Here is a 21,974-nt window from a genome sequence, read left to right as displayed (position 1 = left end):
TTATCAAACAGGCTGTGAGCTCCTGCAGGGGAAACTCTCGCCCATCTCTGTCCCTGTACCTCCTGGCACTGCAAGGCACAGAGCATGTGGTCAGCAGGGGCTGGCTGAATGAACGGATGGATAGGTGAAGAGCACATACGCTCGCGGTTCAGTCAGAACCAGGCTGAAGAGAACCAGTTTAGCTGCTATTTTTGCTTCAAGCTTGCAGCAAACTTGGAATAAGACTGCCAGGTTCCTATTCGTTCCTGGCTCTTCCCCAATTTGCTGTAATGCCAAGTGGCAGTTCTGAGATCCGAGTTTTGCCTCTGATTTGACTTAAGCCTTCCTGAGAATAGGAGCCATGTCTGTGTTATTTATAACTATTCCCAGCACAGTTGCCTGAGTGTGATACATGTTCAATAAATGCTTATTGATGAACAAGTGATCAAAATACTTGGCACAATCCTATAACAAGGCCTAAGCTCTCGATCTCTCTCTACCCACCTACCTACCTGTACGGCAGACTATTTTTATTATTATAAAAGCTATTTGTATTTGTGTAGCTTCACACTATTCCAACTGAAGAGCCCTTCTCTTAACTCTTGCCCAGCCAGCTCTGCTCTTTTTGGTCTTTTGGGTTGAACCTAAGTCACCTCCTCATGGAATTCTGCCCTTGCTGAAACCCTAGGTCTCTACTCCATCTCATCAGCATGCGGGTCCCAGCTCTGGTCGAGTCCCCGATTCTGTGGTCCCACTTCCCTGTTGCAATGCTAGTGTAGGAGGCAGGGCCTCTGTCTGTCTGCACACCATTGTGTTTCCAGTGCTTGGTACACAGTAGACTCTTTGCAAACATTTGCCAAATGAGCAATTCAAGGAGAAAAAAATGAAAGGAATAAGAAATCATTTCTAATTTTTAATCACCCCGCTCCCACCAACAACCACCATTAAAATCTTTGGTGTGTATTCTATTTTTGAAAGGAACATATATGTCTATTTTTTAATAAACATAGTTCCCATGCTGACTGTTCTCTTGCTTGCTTTTTTTCCACACGTAATAATCATAAATGCTGGCCCTCTCCATGTACATGCTGCGTACACCACAGTCATAGTGGGCTCCTTACCGTTCCTTGAACATCCCTCGTATGGATGCTCCAGCTGCGGGGCCTCTGCACACCCCACTCCAACTCTCTGGAATCTCTCTCTCTCCTTTTTTTTTTTTTTCCCCAGAAATCTACATGACCAATGTCCCCACGTCCTTTAGGACTTTTTCAGTTATCACCTTCTCTGCAGGTTCTTCCTTGACCACCCCCTCCCAATCTTAAAATGACAGCCCCAGCCCTAGCCCCAGCCCTCTCTTCTCTTCCCTGCCTGGCGTTTCTACACGGCACTTAGCACCTTCTGACATAACACCTGTTTTACTTACTTGTGAGTCCTCTTTCCACAACCTTAAAAGGCAAGAGCCAAGGTAGCAGGGAATTTTTCTCATTTTCTTTTTTTTTTTTTTGCTGCGGCCTCCGTGCCTAAAGCAGTGCCGGGGACACTTCATTGAGACGGGCCTCATCTGTGTTTGTGGAATTAATCACCCTTCAACGCGCTCATGTCAGATGCTTGGACTGTGGGGGCCATAATGCTTTAACTGATTGAGTGTAGGTGCCCTGTGTGCGGCTCTCTTATAACAGGATAATATTATGAAAGCTAAATGGTTCTTTGAGTGCCTCAGGAAAGGCTCATAAATTAGTTTTATGGCTGATCATTTTTTAGTTTGATGCCATGGTTTTTGAGCCACTGTTTAGTCACAGACTTTGTGTCCTGATAAGAAGCCTGGCCCCTTTTCCTGATAGCCATCCTTAGAACCTGCCAACCTGCGGTGCTTTCTATTCTCACTGAAGGAAACTGAGTGTTTCTTTCTTTACTTCAGATGGTCACATCTTTAGATCCTGAAGAGAGAGAAGCAGCCCGTTCTCTCAGGAGCCCAAATGTAGCAACAGATTTTGCCTCCAAGCAAGTAAGATATGTCATAAAAACAAGCAACTTTCCTTCACCGGCCCTACCCTCGTTTGAATTTTCATCGCCTCACTGGTCATTTTGAGATGTAGCTGATTCTGGACAGTGCAAGGGGGGGTGGGTGCCATTTTCCTTTGGGCCTCCTGCTTCTGCTGGATAAAGTTAGTCTGAGCAGTATATAATTCCGTGTAACTGGTTAGCGAATGCCAGATCTGGGGTTGAGCTGCATCAACCCAGTGATTTTTGAGCACAGGGTCAATGCTGAGTATGGTGACCAGAATCCACACCCTCCCTGTGTCGTACTGTCTGCATAAGTGCTTCCAGCGTTGACCTTCTGGTAGACAGGACCCTGAACGGGTAGACTCTGTGGCCAGTTGGCCAGCATTTGCTCTCTGTGCCTCCTCCCTGGGCTGCCATCTTGAGAGCCACAGACGGCACTTTGTCAGTGTTCTGTTGAATTCCTCTGGAGTGAGGCATTTCGCCTGTTCTCCATTCTCCACTTTTCTTCCTAATTCACTGCTCTACGGATCCTGGCTCAGCATCTTCTGGTGCCTCCAAAGGCAGTTTGGAGCCTGCATTTGGTGATTAGCTCTCCCTACAGTTCTCCTAACTCCCATTAGTCTTTGGTTATCTGGGGAATTATTCAGTATGGTTCAGAGGAAAAAAAAAATAGATTAAGTCCTGGTTGCTAAGAACACCTTCTTGATCATTGTTGAATGGGACCGTCTCTATCTTTGTTTCCTTTGGGGAAGAGCGTGGTAGGTGGAGGAAATAGCTCCTCATAGTCTGAAAAGACTGGTGTCTCTGGGTATCTGGGAATAAGCATGTTCAACAGGAAATGGAGGTTTGAAAGAATCCTCTAAGTCACCCTTCTCTCGGGAATGTGAGCACAAAGAAAGAGAGTCACCTTTCTTTGTCTCTCTTTTCATTAGAATCCTATTCTCAGGCCATTGGCACATAATTCAGCATCTCTTACACAGGTCTTGGCATTCCTTTAGGAATTTCCAGAGCCATGAAGGGTATCTCGTGAAGCCGAGGGCAGTGTGTTATCATAGTCTTCTTCTGATGAGACATAAAGCTATTTTCAGAAGGTCTTCCCCGTAGCATTGTCAAATGATCAGCCACGAAATCACAGATCCTTGACATCGTTGTGAACCAAAGAAATTCCTTGTTCCTGTCTCAATGCAATGTGATTACAGGGCCCGGTGATCAGATAGGTGACCCAAGATGGATGCCTTCCCGAATATAACTCAAGTTTATCTGTGCCTGTCCCCACCTTTATCTCTGCATGTGTCCTTTGCATTGGAAGATGGATTTATTCCAGCCTTGGCCTGCACCACGCCTTGTGTTTACCCTGGGTTTCAGTGCCGAGGGCGAATGTACTCTCCTACCCGCGCCCTTGTGGCCTAGCGTCTCACAGCCAGATGGCAAGCAGACATCCAGGGCAGTTCTTGGCTCCTGACCCAGCGAGGCTGTCCACGTGATCTCTGGAGCAGTAGGGCAGAAGACCGGCCTGCCTCTGCTAGATACCTTGAGTACCCCAGCACTCCCTCGCTCTTCCCAGGGAAGAAGGAACCAGGGAGTTTGGGTTTGTTTGCTTAATTTTTGGAAAGGCATGCAGTCAGGTTTTCAGATGAGCTTGTTTGGGAGATGCTGCCTCTTAGGTTTAGTCCTGTGGATGACGGAGTAGTAATGGGCCAGAGCTTGACGGGCCTGTTTTGGTGCACTCCATTCCAGCATTTGGGCTCCTAGGCGAGCACTTCCCTTGTGCACCCGCAAGGGTTTCATTTCCTGGTGCTTGTGCTCAAATGCTTACTAACATGTGTACAGGAAGTAGGTGACATAAGTGTGTCCTCATAGAGGAACATGCCCCAGATACTACCTGGCACTGTCAAAATCTTCAGAGCCAGCCAGGCATGATGGCCCACACCTGTAATCCCAGCAGCTTGGGAGGCTGAGGCATGAGGATCAAGTTCAAATCCAGCCTCAGCAATGGTGAGGCCCTAAGCAATGGAGTGAGATCCTGTCTCTAAATAAAATATTAAAAGGGCTGAGGATGAGGCTCAGTGTCCCTGAGTTCAATCCCTGGTACCAAAAAAAAAAAAAAAAAAAAAAAAAAAAAATCCTGAGAACCACGTGAATGAGAAGGAAGTCAGAAAATAATGATCACGTTGGAATTTGGTGGATCTGTCACTAAATGGCATTATTTGGATGATATTGCATAAATTAGTAGTGAAATCCTGGTTTTCAGATACGATTGTAAACATAATTTATAATTGTGTTTACAATTTGTGTATTTCACACTTAGAGTCATTAATGACAGTTGATTTTTAAAACATATAACTGTACAGCAAAAATTCACTAGCAAATGTGTCAGAAGCTTCTCTTGGGTGGAGAAAAACAACTTAGTAACTTGCTTCAACTGAAATAGTTTAACACACTTCGCATCTAACATAAATTCAAAGGAAGAAAAACCACAGCAAAGAACACGGCGGAGTTTCCAAGGAGACATTGCTAATGGAAACAAGCTTCCTTGGGTAGATCACAATATACCACCCCCAACACAAGAAGTTAAGAGAGCTGCTGGACTGAGGCCATGGAGTGTCTTGTAGGTTAAAGGTGCGAGTCTCAAAATCAATACTCTTGCTTAATAGACAGTCTCTGCTGTGTTTTTGGACAGGGTGGAATGGATTCATGTGCACACACTAGGATCTTTGCATTCACGTGGGTTTCTCCTGATGTTTCCAGTTGAACCGAGTCTGTAGGCCCGAGGGAGAGATGACCACATTACTGATCAAAGCCCTTTGCTATTGTGAGACGAGAGATGATTTTTTTTTTTTCCCCTTTCACTTTTTAACAAGAATAAGCAGGAACTGAATCTTGTCAGGCCTGGTAAGACTTCAGTGATTTGTAAAAGCAAATGCTTCTCATGTGACCAAGCTGCTTACTCCTGGCCACATACTCTGGGATTTTACCAGGAACAAGCAGAGGCCCCAAAACAAACAGCCCTAAAGGACTTGTGAACAGGAAACGTACCTTCCCTTGTTGACCTGAACTTATATGTTGAGTAAACAAGTGCCTATTCTGTACACCCTGGCGTCTCTAAGGCAGCTTCCAATTTTGCTGCAATTGGACTGTGTCCAATTGCCCCTTTGGTTGTGGTTCTTAAAACTGCTGAGAATCGGAGCTAGAGAGAGACCTGACTTAACCAGAGAAACTGAATCTGAACAGGCTGTGGGTGGCTAGCGCGTTCCTCAGGTTGTGGGTGAGTTACTTGACCCTCGGGGGGAATGAAGAGGGACATCTATGACATGGTGGCCCAGTCTGATTGCATTGTGACTGCAGACCTGGCAGTGTGTTTGTTGTTGTAACTTTTAGATGTCTTCTAGCTGGTTTGATCTGGTGAGCACCCAGGCCAGGGGTGTGGGCGGTTACATACTGAGGACCTTGGGTTCCACACCAACCCTGGCCTTCTGGAGCCCATCAGAGGCCTGATGACAGCTCACAAATATGAATTGAGAAAAAAATCGTATAAGATGACTTTTTAGGGTAGTTAGTAACCCGAATTGTTTCATCATAGAAATATCCAGTAGCTTTTGCCTGTGTATCAGTTAAAACAATAGGTTAGACGTTGCTTGATTGTTTGGATGGTGCTTTGGGGAAAGGAGTTTGAAAAGTTGTTTGTCGTGGTCTCCCTGGAGCCCTTGTTTGTGACATAGACATCTGAGATATGAATCTGTTCATGGCCAGAAGCCAGGAATATCATCCAGGCCTTTTGTTTGACGTGATTCCTTCTACTCCCTGTGCTATCATTGCTTGCAGTTGACTGGGCGTGCGTCTCTGATTCTTGGAAGGTAACTTCCTCCTTCTTTCTTTACTATGTTGCTGTTTGGCAGCTCACCTTGATGGATCTACTTCTACTTGTTCATCTGTGAAACGGGGCGGGGGCGAGTGGAATGAGAACCCACGTTCTTTAAGAGCCTGAGTTATGCCAAGCGATTGTGTGTCCAAGTGTGCTGGAGGTTCCTAGGTCATCTCAGTCCACTCAGGCTGCTCTTAGAAAGCACCCACAGACTCGGTGACTTAGCAGAAGTGTGTTTTCTCACCGTTCTGAAGGCTGCAAGTCAAGATCAAGAGGTCAGGATGGTTGATTTCATTCCGATTTCTCTCTCCCCTGGTCCTGTAAGATGTCTGCATCCTAATCTCATCTCCTAGTCACATTGCATCCAGGCCCACCCAGAGGATCTGCATTGACCATCTGACCTTAGTTACTTTTATAGGCTTTATCTCCAAATATCCAAATTTGGCCACTTTCTGGGGGTTAGGACTTCAACATAAGTATTTTGGGTGCCTTCAGGTCAGCCCGCGACATGTCCTCCAAGAGGTGGGGCCAATGTTAAAAATTTCAGGTGAGAAGACAGGCTGGGAAAGTCTACTCGTTGTTACACAGAGAGAGTCCAGAGGCGGATCTCTGTCTCTCTTCATGTTTGGTGCTCTCTCTTATTTTTGTGGTCCTGTGGAAGCAGACCTTCCTGCTGGGGACATTTGGTATTATGACTGATCGAGTACAGTGTTTCCATAGCCCTGTTCCTGTAGCTTTTTACCTTTGATTCTTATGACACATATTCCCAAGTTTAGGAAGGGATCATAACTCACTGTCTTCCTGTGCTCCATGAGAAATCTAACTATCCAATAGGGCTGCAAGAGTTGATGAGCCCGTTCTTTGTGGAAATGGCAAATGGGCTTGTTATTACCTTTGAATGAACTCTTTCTAACCCAAGATCAAGAAAAAGGCTCATTGGCCCAGTTGACTCTACCCTTTATAATCTTCAGACCATTCAGTTAAGTGCCTGTGTAGCATCTCCATATGTTGGCTGGGTGCAAGGTGCCAATATTTCAACACAGCTTCCTCATTAAAATGATCAGGGCATAAGCCTGGAAGATTCCAGTGTGTGCCTCACCTGGGACCTCCCCAAGGGAAATGTGCCTGCCAAGCAAACCAGAAATAGTGTCAGGGAGGAAGTGCACCCCTCTGCTGGCTCCCCTCCTGGATGGAGTCATTAATGAGTACTTTCTACCCTTGGCAGGGCCAGGTAAGTTTGAGAAGTGCACCTCCTGTGGTGTTTAAACACATTCCAGTGACTCCCATGATAGCGATGCATGAAGAATCAACATATTGACCCCCCCAGAGTATATATTAAATTCTGAAGGATTAATCAAAACTGCACCATGTTGTGTGCAATTAAACCCTTGAAAGGCAAAATAAATTTGCTGGAGCAGTAGCAGCTCTCGTACCACTTCTAGCCGGAATGAGGCATTTTTCAGTTCTATTACTAACAGATGAGTTTTTGCACAGGAGCATTTTTCAGGAGGTGGGATGGGCCAGAAGGAGCCATCTGCAAAACCCTTTCATGGATGGGCGGAGAACAGGGAGTCGGACTCTATTCTAGTGTTATCCTGTGGAACCAGGTAAATACCCAGCAAAATTCTTCCATCAGAAGGAGCAGTGGGTCGTGTCAGTTTTTATTAGAGGAGAAAATGCCAAGGTGTATGTGCTGCAGGAAGCCTGGAAGGTGAGGAACCTCAGCTGAGGGCCAGGCCCTCTGTGGTGAGAACTCCCTGGAAACAGGGCCCTGGGGAAGGGCGGGTTTGCTCACCTCACCTGCACCTGCATTAATGAGGATGTGATCTGGTGTCTCCTCCCAGTTCAGGTGAGCAGAAACCTGGAGAGATTTCTTTTCTCCTCCACACCACCATGCCTGAAGTCACCCAGGATGGGCGCTCACAGTTACCTCTGTGCTCCATTTAAATGTTTCAGGGGTGCCAAATGGTACACTGAGCAGCCCTTTTGGTTTATTATGTTTTTAAAAGAGTCGATTAGAGTCTGTTGTAAAGAGCTGGGAGGCTTCAGTTCTCCAAGGGCTCACAGAGGACAAGGTTGTCATTGGATTGCTCTGGAATGACACGTGGTGGTCAACAGGCCACAGAAACAGGACTTTCAAGCTGGCTCTGAGCAGGAAAGCAGAAGCAGAACATTGGAGTTCTGCAGGGAGGGAGTTAAGAAAATTTAAAAAATCTTAATGAAGACACAGATGAGACCAGAATGATGTTTTTTTTTGGTCCACTTTAGGCAATACATTTTCTGTCCTAGCCAGAGTGCCAAGGCTCAAGAGAGACTCACAAGAATGGAGAAGGTAGCACACTGCTAATAACACAAATTCATCTCTGTGCCTGCTATTCACCGGAAAAAAAATATTAGTGAGTCAAAATGCATAAGCCATTTGTGTAAAAAAATGCAAAATTGTATTCATTGTAAGAGAAGATATGAAGAATAATGGGAAATCCTGGAATCAGTAACTTCAGAAGACTTCACGATATGCAGTGTAACAATTAGAAAAATAAGGATAATGTGCTCAATTTATACAAAGTAAATCTGTTTTTTTCCTCTCAAAGTTCAGAAATAAATTTTATTGAGAGATGCATTGAAAACTCTCATGACATCTGGAATATGGAGATCTAATTGCTGATTCAATGGCATTGCGAACACGCAAACATATTTCCTTGGTGAAATGTCAAAAAGGCAGCAATCAAAATGAAACGTTTAAGCATTAAAATGAAGAAATGATGACTGGGTTGATTTGTAAACATTTATCTCTAAGCTTACTTTATGAAAAAGAAGGAACAAGTTTAGGCGCCTGATGGCAGATTTGCCCATCCCGAGTCCTGGTCCCACAAGGGCACGGACAACTCAACATGTGCGGTGGGTTCAATTGGAAGTTGTGTTTCCCTAAATTCTGATCACCCCACTTAGCTTTTCTCTGGGATTTATGGCATTTTAATGAACAGCAAGAGATGGCAAAGGAGTTAGGGAAGGAATGAGCTAAGAAGGAACATTTCTCCATCTTTGAAATAATCACTTTAAACATGTTGGTGAGTCATTGACTTATCCCTCTAATATTGGTTGGTGATGATATTTACTTTCACGTGTGTTATTGAAGAAGTGACTGACTGTGTTAGGAACCTCAACTAGCCTGACTGTGCAGCATCAGCCATTTAGAGCTAGTTTTCCCAAGGGCCAGTGTTGGTGGGCTCTGATTGTACTCTGAAGAGGCGGATTGTCTTGAAGGTGCACCTCAAGCTTGCTTTCCCTTCTGGTAAAAGGAGCACCTAGAAACTCTCTTAACCTGGATGTTGACCCTTAATATGGATATAAAATCAGAATATGTTAAGCCAACTGGGGACAAGCCTAATAAACTTGTTAAAATAATATTTTCTTGTGCCAGGCGTGGTGGCGCATGCCTGTAATCCTAGCGATTTGGGAGGCTGGGGCAGGAGGATCACAAGCTCAAGGCCAGTCTCAGCAACTTTGTGAGGCCCTAAGTAACTTAGTAAGATCCTGTCACAATATTAAAAAAATTAGAAAAGGGCTGGGGATGTGGCTCAGTGGTTAAGCTCCCATGGGTTCAATCTCCAGTTTAAAAAAAAAAATTGAAAAAAAAATATTCCCTTATGCTTGCCTGTATCAATTTCTACCTTCTAGAAAAGTTGCCCAGAAAAACTTTCCCAACAAAAGGAGGAAAATTGTTAAATCAACAAAAATCTTCACCTAGGGAGGCGCATATCATTATCTTGGCCACCAAATGAATAATCTCCCCAAATGAAAATATTTTCTGGGTCCCAAATTATGCCAATCATCTACAGTGAAACCCCTCTTCAACCAAGAGCTGATGAAGAAATAAAATCTGCCCAAGGAGCGAAGTTGCTTTTCCCTGAAGCAATGCATTTGTAAGGTCTCCACTGTATTGTGCTTGCAAATAACATTTATTTCTGTAGTGTAAATATGCAAGAGTTCATTTTAATAAAAAGTAAGTCCTAAAATAAGATAAAACCCATGACTAGACTTGCATTTGAAGATTTAGAGTGTATTCATCTGCTGGTTTTCGGTATAAATATTCATTGGTTTTGAGCTCTCAGGTGTTGGAACTTTTAATCTGCATTCAGATGGAGGTACTTTAATCAGACAGTTCATAAAAGTCTGCTACTTTCCACCCCCCACCCCACCAAGAAAAAAAAATAACCACAACAGAGTAACAGAGAGAATAGAGGGTACCAGGGCTTTACAATAACCCACCAAGCTGAACCGCCTGGCTAGAGGGGAAAGAAAATCAACACCAAATGCCAGTTAGTACCATAATATCAATATTCTATTAAAAATAAATCTCTTGCTGTTAGACCGAAAAGTCTCCAAAACCTGTCACTTGACTGCAGTCTTCAGAGATGACTGATAATGGGTAAAAAATCCCATAGCATCTGTTTACCATGTACTCACACAAACTGTTAGGAATGTTTTTAAATGTCAGCAGTAATGTATGCGTGTGTATTAGCTATCACAGAGCAGTGTCACCACCAAGATGGCACTGGGGACTGCTCTAAATTAGGTAGGTCAAGTGAGAAAGGTACCGCAGGAACCCTTTGAAAGGATGTTGTTTGTCTGGGAGAAAGAAAAAAAAATCTTGAGTTGCAAACGTGAATACATGAATACCTGGGAAACCCCTTACACCAGATTTTGAATCAAGCTTTAAATCACAAGAAAGTTTATCCTCAGGTCCCCAGTGCCAAGGTCGGTTTTGGGCGAGCAGAAAGTGGAGGGAAAGCATTTTGCATGAGATGTGTTTTGCATTAGCAGGCTCTCGGGTTTCTCTTGGTAACCTAAGCACATATTCAGAGGAGAAAGTCACTGAGGTGCAATCGCTGACTAAACAATGCGGTGGTGACAATGTTGTTAGCAGCTGTGTAGCACCCGAGTGTTCTGTCCTGTTCCACTGCCGAGAGGGAAAACCCTGCCTGTGGTCCCTGCAAACTCCCTGGAACTCCAGGCGGTTCCCAGACTTTACAGCAGTGATTGCCTTTTTCATAAAGTAGAGAGATATTGGACAATCGATCTTGATAAAGAAGTTTTTGTTTGTTTTTTTCCCTGCCATGCAAAGCCCCTCTGAGGTAACAGGCAAGTGGGTGAGCAGAGCGTGTGTCCTGGGAAAGAAGCGAGTGAAGTTAGCTCCGCCCCTCGCAAGACCTATTTAATATTTCCCGTCTCTGCCTCAGTTTCCCCTTTCTCCCAGTGGGGGTGTGATAGCATCACTTTGCGGGGCCGTTGGAAGGATGCGGTACTATAATTCACGAAGTTGTCTTCCTCAGCACCCAGGAAATGCTGAAGCAAAGTCAGAGGTGGGGAAGAATTGGTGCAAAGTCTGCGCCCAGCCCTGGTGTAACACTACGGTGGCTTGGTGTCTCTGAGAATCCCACCGTGAGGTCCAGAGGGCTGGGCCTTGACCGTTCAGTGGAGTGAACGTCAGAGCTGCTGGCCTCTGGCTTCCTTCCTGAGACGCCTTCTAAAGTGCTCAAGAGAATCGCCTTCCTCTCTGATCTTGTCTTCTACATCGATTGACTGGTTAAATTCCTTTAAAAAAGTAGAATCAAGGTCACCTTTAGATCTCCTCACATTCTGGTTTTTACTTTAAATGGTGGTGTTTTAACAAAATGTGATTTGACTTGGTTTGGCTAGTCGTATAAGTTGTAGGAGGGACAACAGAATCAAAGTAAGTGGCTTCTTCCCGTTTTCCAGTCTAATCAGTTGGAGACATATTCAGAAGACTGCTTCACCTTGCCTCTTTCTTTTCTTTTTCCTTCCTTCCTTCCTTCCTTCCTTCCTTCCTTCCTTCCTTCCTTCCTTCCTTCCTTCCTTCCTTCCTTCCTTCCTCCTTCCCTCCCTCCCTCCCTTCCTTCCTTCCTTCCTTCCCAACATGTCTCTTTTGTAGCACATACGCAGGTATCCTACTAAAGTCCAGTTACTGACATGCACCGCCTACCGGTCTTCTGGTTAGCATCCTTATTCTACCAGGACCCTGTCTTACTGACACAATAGATATTCTCAGAACAATGCCTGGGACGTCCTAGACTCAGTTACCTTCTGTTGACTAAGCATAGTCATAATAATAGTTTGGTGATAGAATCTGTGAAATCAGTTTCTAAGGCTTTTAGATTAACCAATGGGTTGTGGTTTTGCTGTTAGCATAACCTTGGTGCTCTGATTAAAACTGCTTTAAATTCTTTCTCAGACGACAACATTTCCCCTCTGCTCAGCAAACATCTATCAAAAAAGTCCTGTGTGCCTGGCTTTGTGCTAGATACTGAAGATGGACACAGTCCCTGGGACCAGGCCAAGGGTTCGGCAGAGGGAAGCAGATGTATAAATAAAGAAGTCCTGTAAAGTGGAAGGGAAGTAAATGCACAGTGACCACAAAGGCCAGTTCTATCTGGAAGAGTCAGGAAATATTTCCTGCAGGAAGTGTGTGGGAAAATCTCAGCAGCTTTTCTGGGTGTAGAGTACTGGGGGGAGAGTGTGTTAGGCAAGGGGACACAGTGCAGATTCCAGGGCTCAGGATGCTGGGACTAGGTGTGGGAAAGAGGTGGGTGCTTGAGAGATGATTCTGGAGCAGATAGCAGGCCCAATGCCTGGTACCCAGGTGGTTGGACAGCATCCTATAGGTAGTGAGGGTTTGCTGGTGGGTCTTTGGTAGTGTGTGGTATGGGTTAATTTGATTCTCATTTACAGAAGCATCAAATGTCAGAGCTTGAAATGGAATTAGGATAAATCCCCCTGTTTTACTGAGGAATTTCAGACCTGGAGATGTGAAGTAAGCTGGAGGTGATCACACTGTATAGGAGGCTGGGTAGAGTAACTTCTGGGAAGACAGTTTGTGGTCAGAACTGAGTCTGGCCATCTTATTGTGTTTTATCAAACAAGTTTCTTAGTCTCTCAACCTCAGTTTCTTCATCTTTAAGGTGGAGACAACAATTCAGCCTTCTATACAGCCTTCTATACAGGCGTTATTGAGGCAATGCGTATGAAGTTCTGACAGTGGGATTTGCTAGAGAAATGTGCCTATTATTTGTCAAGAGCCTGGTCTTTGGTCTTGGGTTGCCTGAGTATGAACTTGGACTCTTCCACTTTCAAACTGGACAGCGCTGGGCAAATGGCTTAACCTCCCAGACCTTATGATTTCTGGGTATAAATAGGGATCAAAATAGTATTTAACTGCATTGGTTGTCATGAGCATTAAATGACAATGCTGTTAAAACACAACCCCCTGAACACTGCAAGTTCCTAATATATATCATCCACTATTAATTCATTATTTGTATTATTATCAGTCTAGTGGGCTTTCTAATATACAGTGATTCTGTCCAAGACAGCTCCAAATCCTCAGAAGTGTCACAATTGATGAAATGTATGTTCTAGATGCTGCTATGACCAGCATTTACTGGGTGATGGCAGTCAACTTTGGCTGTTTAGTCCTAAACTTGAAGGACTTTGGGCTTCATCTTAGATGAACCGAGCTATTCCTGGAGGCCCTTGGCTCCAGCTACAGGGTTTTCTAAGGTTCCCCTCATAACCGAGTGCTCCTCAGTCTCAGTGGTTGTATGAAGCATTGAAATCTGGAATAAAGCTTCCACCTGCCCACACCTTTTCCTCTCACTATTATTGCTATTTACTAGTTGGGGTCCTGTCATTTATTTATTTATTTATTTTTGTTTCAGATGATGAGAACACCCCAAAAGTCATTGTAGCTAAGTGTGAAATATAGGCGTCCATAAAGTATGGATTCCCCTTGGAAACTTACAGGGTGCAGCCCTAGGCTGCACTGTGGCTCCTCATTTTGGTGTTAGTAAGGGCGGCTCACCACTCGGGGGGGAGAGCATTTTGTCATGTGCTGTGGCCTTTCTCTTGATGAGCCTTTGATGGACTTAAAGGGGACCCTGCTTCATTTTACAACAAACTTCAGATCTTCTTAATTGATGAGTGGGAAATAGGGTTTTATTTGGGCCATGGGAAAATGGCATGGCTTTCACTTTGACTGAAGCTGTTTTGAAGATAGGGTGGGTTTTTAATTAATCTCTATAAATGTGATATAATGATGTGAAGGAAAATTTTGAAAGTAAAGGTAAAAGCTGCCACAACCCCCTACTTACACAAATAGTAATTTTGGTTTAGTTTGTGCCTTATCATATTACACACACACACAGATAAGCACATGTGTGTGCACACACAAGCATGGGGAGCTTGAAAGTTGCTTCTGACTCCAGGTGCCGAGAATAGTTTTAGTTCTTTGGTTGTGTGCAACTTTTCAGGACCAGATCCATGATTCACTCTTTCAATTAACTAAATGATAGTAAATAAAATGTCACTTATTTAGTACATAGTATTTATGAGGCACTGTTCTGAGGACTGTATAGATGTCTTGATGCATTTGATTTTCACCATACCCATATGATGCACATTCTAGTATAGCCATCACGTTACACACGAGCAAAATTTAAGCTGCCGTGAAGCAAAGTCACGGGTCTGGAGCTGGTGAGTGGTTGGCCAGGGTGTAGACTCCACTCTTGATCAGTGCCCTGCCCTCCTACAGTTGTGCATGGAGGACATCAAACAAAAGGAGGTAGTTGCAAATAAGGCGTGGAGTCATGACAACTCAGGTGAGCAGATGTTCAATGGAAAGAAGCATTTGGAATTTGAATTTGGTGAAAACATTAGTTACGGAGCTACTATAAGCAGGAAAAACTTGGAAGCTAGTCTTTGATTCTGTTCCCTGGGACCCAATCAGGCTTCAAAGTTCTTACTAATCCTTTATGGCTGCATTGCCCTTGGTATCACTGTGTCTTTCTGCACCCACACCCTTGCTGATGTACTAATGTCACTCATCCACACGTGACCAGTGAGTTCCTGTTACTTCCCGATGTGCAGGGAACACTGTACAGCGAGGAAGGAAGTGACCGTCCTCCAGGCTTAATTTAGTGTCTTCGATCATGGGGATTTTCTCCTGGAAGAAATGGAAAGTTGTGAAGGAACTTAGTGGATTAATTTCTTATGAAGTTAAATTTTTCTCCATAGTTTAACAATATGTATACACCCCCCCACACATGAACACTTACATGTGTGTATGTATGTATATAGATAAACGTGTGTATAACTAACCATATGGTATATTAATGTGCACATGAATTAATCATATAAATCAATCATGATTCGTGAGGATTGTACTTGAATTCTAGTAACCAGAGGATTGTCCACTTCCATTCCCATCTCCCCTCCCCCTGGACCAGGATGTTTCTAAACAAATATTTTGATGTTGTACAAAATCTTTGATTTCTAAAAGTGTGGTGCTTTGGTTTAAGGTAAGAAAAGGCTACTGACCCCTCGGCTCCCCCTCCTGGTTTTTCTTAGTTGGCTTTTCTAAGTGCAGGGCATTTCAAAACTTTTTCAGACCCTCTGGCCTTGGCAGCTAACGGTGGACAGTGCCATGGTTAGGAAGTTTCTCAAGGCTAAACATTTTTCAAAGGGAGAAAAAATAAAAATAAAAACCAAGCAGATTGATTTAAAAAAAAAAAAAGGGGCACAGTGCTTTTGATGAGGCCGGCAGAATCTCAAGGCATGGTTCATCCCCTCTTTAATTATCCAGTTCATTTAGTCAGCTGTGGCCCGGGACTGGAGGAGGTCACCTGCAGTGGGAGAGGAAGGCGGGGCAGCTGCCCACCCACAGCTTGGTGCCGGGATGGAGAATGGCCACCCAGACTGACTGGTCCCTTATCAAATGAAAGCTAGGGACAAGGGCTGTGTGACTGAGTGTGGATCCGAGAGGTCACCCTGGTGCCCTGAGTTTCCTTGAACCTCATGGTAACAACGCACTCGCATCTGAGAAACTGGCCAGTGGGCCGGGGGTGGTGGTGGTTCATTCACTGGAGCGGAGAGAGCTCAGGCTCCAGGGGTGAAGTCACCAGTAGCGGCTGCTGGAGGACCGCCTTCGGAGGTCATCATTAACGTCAGTGATGTTGTCAGCCTCTGGCTCACCTCGCCCTCTCCACCTCTGCTGACGATTTGATGTACATGGGGCAACCTTTTGGGGGCTTCCTGCCACCATTAGACAGCAAAAGACGCGTCATCTTCAGGCAGGGAGAAAAGGCCAGAAAACTCACCATGTTCCTGCTCCCTGTCTCTGACACTCACCTGTCCTGCGGTGACTCAGGAAAGTGCCCACTTCATCCTGCTATGAGGTTTCTGCTCAGTTCTCCTGAGGTCACCGTCAATCTGCTTGCTGCCAAGGAGCTCACTTAAAACCAAGAGCTAGAAAGGCGATTTCTGTCCCCTTGTGGAACTTCAGACTGCAAGGAGCATTGCTGATTGTTAACTTAGAAGAGCTCCGAGTCAATGTACCCATGTAAAAGATGATGATGATGATGATGATGATGTGTATATGTGTGTGTGTGTGTGTGTGTGTGTGTGTTGAGAGAAGCCAGGACCATCCGATGACTTAAATTACTATTTAATCCTTACAACGAGGAAAACGTTAGTCATTGTCAAATGTGCCCTGTTGGCATCTGCATGGGTTGCAGAGGCAAGGACATTTGGATTTGACTCTGGTGTGCCACTTACAATGGACAGTCACTGTCCTGGGCAAGTTGCTAACTCTCCGATCCTCACTCTGTCCCCTTAGCTGTGAAGTGGAGATAACGATGACTACTTCACTAGGTCATTGTCAGAGCAAAGAGCAACCTTCATTTTAAAGCCAGCCAGAGGTTTTTAAAAATCACACTCTTCTTGCTTTGCTCTCAGTGTCACAGAGGCAAAGAAAGGTGCTCTCTGTGAGACCCCTGCAGGGAGCTGGGTGATCACATAGATCCAGGCAGCTTTACCTCAAGAAACCAAGGAGCTGGTTGTTTTACTGAAAAAATAAGACACATTTAACAAGTTTAGGGCATGAGGGCTGTTACTCAGCTCTTCTTATACATATACCTAATAATCTATACAACTGGTTAGCTACTTTGTGGGTTTGATGCCATTATTTATAAATACTGGGTCTCTCTTGTACAGATAATTATGAATACAGAGGACAGGTTGTAGGGAAGGAGGAAGGAGGTAGGCACAAGTAGAATTTTCCATGGAAGTCAGGTAGTGTCATAAAAGTAGGGGGTTGATTGACTTGCAGAACTGCTTCTGTCAGAAGAGAGGTCCCTGGCCACCTCTCTTCAGTACCAATGGCAGATGCTTTGGGGTGTGTGGGGTCTCTTCGGGAAAACTCAGAAGTGAGAGTCCACAGCCCCAGATCACATGATCAGGAAGGCGGTGAGTGTTTGCTTGGAGACCACCCTAGAGATGCGGGTGAGGAGGAAGCTTCTCTGTGTGCTCACTGTCTGTGACAAAATTGAATTTATAGGCATTTTGTTGGAGCTCTTGCAGAGGGAGGACCTGGCAAGCTCTTTGAGAGCCCAGAATGATAATGATAAGTGGGAGTTAATTATGTGATCCCCATCATTATTAATTTAAGATGTGTGAAATACCATTGTTGGACACTATATAACAGAGGATCATTATTCTGCGTGCAGTTTGGGCTGATCATAAAACATATTTGGAAATCTTTTCACCGTCCTACTCTCAGCCTCCGGCTCTCTAACTCAGTATTTTCCTTGATGCTTTAAGTTTTTAACTATGATTTCAGGAGTTTTCTGGACTCATTCTCATCCATGCCTTTTTCCATTCAAGGAGGGACTGTGAAGTATTTACTCTAAGAAATTGGAAGACCCAGGGAGGTTTTCTGAAATTCTTGTGCTCTCTTGTGTTTACCATAAATCTGAGACAGTGATATGATCAGCAAGCTTATTTATGTCTGAATACAAAACACGAATAAAATTTAAACAGGGCCGTCTCCCTTCCCAGCCTCTCCCGTTGTAGGTGGAATATGACGCTGACAGCCACGGTGGACAGTCTGTCCCACCATCAGGTATTGATTAGTAATTTGGTTTGCAGTAAATTGCTCTCTCTGCTAACATTTGTATCTCCTTTCTTAAAAATGGGCGCCTACCTTCAGCTCCCTCCCCAATGTCATTTGAAGACTGGCCAGCCACAAGGGCCCTCCCTCCTCTGCTGTCTAGAGAACAAGTCACTTCCCGTGCAGACATGGAGCTTCCACTCTGCTCTGCAGTGACACCCAGATTGCAGGTCATGCTATAGACTGTCAACATAAAGTGTCTGTTGGCATCAATAGGATGACTCTTCAGGAAGTGATAACTTTAAAAATGTATGATGAGCACCACTGAATTAAGACAGATGGGCTGATTTGTGTTATTCCTAAAATAACCGGCAAGTAGGTGTTTATCTCATTTTGCAACGGGACAAAATTGCTTTTTGGAGTGATTCATTTGTGATCCCAGCTAAGCTGTACTATTAATTTACTTTACTTCTGACTGGTGTGTTTGCCTCAGTATTTATTGTGTTTCCCATCAGTATTGTCAAACTGTGGTGCTGCTCTGACACCTCGACATTTGCATTTAGATTATGGGGTTATGGGTTAGTGCTGTGAGATAGTGTATCCAGCTATAGTTTGGTTTTTGAAGGTGGTATTCAGAGCCATTTCTGACATGTTTCCCTGGATTCTGAATGTAGAATTTTGATGGTTATTATAACCCTCCAACAGGTTCTCCTGCCTCCCATCTTTCACCATCCTATCACCCATTCTTAGTACTGTTGCTCCAGTGAACTTTTTAACATGCAAATTTGATTCTGTTGCAGCATTTTCTTTTTTGAAAGCAAACAGATTTCTACAGGGATCAGGCTCAACAAAGGCACAGAGCTGCTAGGTGTGATGGTGCTTGTCAAAATGAGGAGAAGACCCTTCAACAAAGAAAGCGATGATGTTCTGGCTACTGGGGAGGTGGGTCCAGTTTCTCAAGGGAATTTAGAGATCCAGGTTGGAGTTGAATGCCTTGGAGGTGTTTTACAGGCCAAACAAACTGCATCTGTGTCCAGCCTCAACTTTGATCCTGTTGAAGTCCCTTGCTGTTTCACCATTGATCGGATCATGAGATAGTGACTAAGTTCTTTAGCATGGAATATGCCACTCTTAAGAACTGGGCCTTCATTTCTGTGTGTATCTTCTACCTTGGACTTCATTCATGCCCCTCCCCTGCCATTCACACTGAGCCCACTAGTGTACAACCTTATACAACACAAGGAATGGGTTCCAAAAAATCCACTGTGGAAAACAAGGAGGAGGGAGCGTTTGCTTTGAGGTGCATGAAATGACTGGGTCACCCTGGGCAGCCGGGCACCAGCTGCAGGAGCTCATGGCCATCCCAGTCCCATCTGTATTATGGTACCACCTGGTGGTGGAGGTCTGCTCTGGCTCACTTGTTGAAAAGGAAGACATCATGGTTGGCTGGGGCTGGGACTTCCAGGGTAGCTACTGTGATTCCAGGAGTCTCTAGCTAGTTGTCATCTGTTTCTTTGGCTCACTCTGAAACAATTAGGTTGGGAGAATATTTGGTATATATGTGGGACTCATTGTCAGTCTCTCTTCCATACATGCACACCATATGGGTATGCATATACATGTATACACGCACGCGTGTACACACACACACTCACAGACTCGCATAAACATACAGCAAAGAACTTTAGCCCTCTCCGTTTGAGAACTGGAGCTGGACAGAGGACAGGGGCCAATTCTTAATTATCCCTAAATTCCCATAATTGCATGGCAAACCATCCTGAGTTCTTCTTGGACCTGTAGTTGTTCAAATGGCAGCTTGGTTACATTTAGCTGCTGGGCCTTGGAAGGGCTGCTCTTTCTGGACCTCACTCTGGTTAACTCCTCTTAATCTTTTATGATTCAGCTCCTATTTATCCACCTTCTTGAAGCCCTCTCTAAGCCCCTAGTAGGAATCAGATACTTCCTCTTCAGAGTTCTTGATGTATCTGAACAATCTACTGCACCTCTGTAATTGGTTCATTCTACTTTTATGTCCCAGAGTGGCTCAGGGACAGAGATTGTCTTCTCAATACCCTTTTCTTTTCCCAGAGCCTCCTGGTTGCTTTTTTACACATTTGTTCAATGATTGGAAGAATTAAAACAAAGTAGAGCCCAAGAGCTGCAGAGAGGTTTTCCAAGTAAGAGTGAAGCAAAAAAAAAAAAAAATGTATATAGAGAGATATTCATAAATTGGGCTCTCTATGTCTGTCTCTCTGTCTCAGTCTCTTTCTCCTTTCTGTGTGTGTTCTGTATGCACACACAGGGGTTGAGAAGTTAGAGTACCTCAGAGTACCTTCCTCTTCAACCCGTCCACCAGTGACATTATTCCACATTTTTGTTTTCCTCTAAACCTCCTGGCCCAGAACAAAGTGCCCCGTGAGGGGGGCCTTTCTTGCTGTTTCCTGGCTTGGCCTGAACTCAGCTGCAGCAGAAAAGAACCTCACAAGTAGGTCTGCTCTCACCAGATCGCCAGCCAAGTTGAGAGGGTTGGATGTGCCTCTGGAGCTCGGGGCACACTGTTGCATGGCGCTCTGCCCTATCTGTTCCCACTGTCCCCACCGTCCCCGTCACCCGGCACCAGTCCGATTGTTTCTTCCACTCCCTCCTTTTCCCCTTGACTTTTCCACCCACTTTGAGTCAGCATCAGTGACGCGTTCTTCCCAGGCACTTGGAGTCTTGAGTCTTGCTAAAACGAGGTTCTCGGGAACAAAGGGAACTCGAGTTCAGGGTTAAGATGCTAAAATCAGATTGTTCTCCTCTGGCAGTAAATTGGTATGCCGCTCTCACTACCGCCGCAGATAAAATTAACCATGCGTTGAAATCATTGCAATAGGCAGTGTCATCAAAGCCTATTTGTAATGAAAATATGATGTTTCAAACCTAAACTCAGGAGTATAATGAATGTAGGACCATATGTTCCCCTCCCACGTAGGCTGCAGAGAGGAGATGCTATTTAAAATATATAGCTGTGGATGGGACTCCTGGTTTTCTCTGCATTCCTCTCCCTTGTCACTGTGGGTTGTCCAGAAAGAGCGTAGGGCAGGGGAGAGGTGACCTGGCCCATCAGGGATGGCTGCTGGAGTTGAGGTGGGTTCGATGGCATCTCTGGCGTGAGCAGCTCTCCTTCAGGAGCACGGTGTGTCCCTAGGGATCTTCCTGTTCCCAGCGGCTGTGCTTAGGCAGGTCTGGCACTGAGGAGAAGGACCAGATGTAGACGGCTAAGAGTGACCCCTGAGATCCAGGGTCCTGCTCAGAGGCTTCCAAGGCAGGGTCATTTGGGATTCTGGCTTGTTGGAATAAGAAGTCCTCAAACCAGCTGCTCGATGTCTTTTCCTGGCCAAGCCTATTTTTCTGAGGGGCTGACCTCCATGCCATGACACGGGGGCTTGGCCACGCAGGTGTGCCGCTTCTGATCCAGCTGCAGTGGAGTTCCTAAGAGCGTGACCCAGAACCCTACGGTTACCTGCATGCATAGATAGGCAGTGGCTAATGGCCCTGCTCTTCGGGGGAGGGAGCAGAGGTTAAGAAGCGTCCTGGAATGACGGCCAGCGTGCCGAGTGATTTCCTACTCATCCCTGCTGGAGAGAGGAGACCTGGAGAGACTAATTACTGGTTGGCATCTTGGCTTTGCTGTTATCTTAGTCCGCAGGCGGCTACAGCAAAATCCTAAAGGCCGAGAGGCTTATAAACAACAGAAAGCTATTTCTCACAATTTTGGAGACTGGGAGTTGGAGACCAAGGCAGATTCAGTGTCTGCTGAGGGTGCCTTCTGGGGTTATGAAGGCACCCTGACACCCGTGCTCACACTATGAAACGGAGGAGGGGTCTTTCTAGGGTCTCTTCACTAGGGTCCTAACCCCACTCCTGAGGCCTCTGCCCCTATGACCCGATCACCACTCAAACCCCCCGCCCCCATCCTAACACCATCATCTTGGGAGTTGGGATTTGCCTATGAATGTTTTAGGGGGACACAAACCCAGCAGCTATTTCATACCCAGGGAACCTGCTGTAGGTTACTCATTCTCTCTTACTTGATTTTCTCAGCTGTTGAATGGGAGCAATGGTTATGGCCAAAGTCTTTAGGGGGTTACAAGAGATACTGCATGTAAAGGAGGGGGAGCAGTGCCT

The sequence above is a fragment of the Callospermophilus lateralis genome, chromosome 8 (assembly GCF_048772815.1).
Source record: "Callospermophilus lateralis isolate mCalLat2 chromosome 8, mCalLat2.hap1, whole genome shotgun sequence".
NCBI classification, from domain to species: Eukaryota; Metazoa; Chordata; class Mammalia; order Rodentia; family Sciuridae; genus Callospermophilus; species Callospermophilus lateralis.
Note: the sequence above shows the minus strand (reverse complement) of the source record.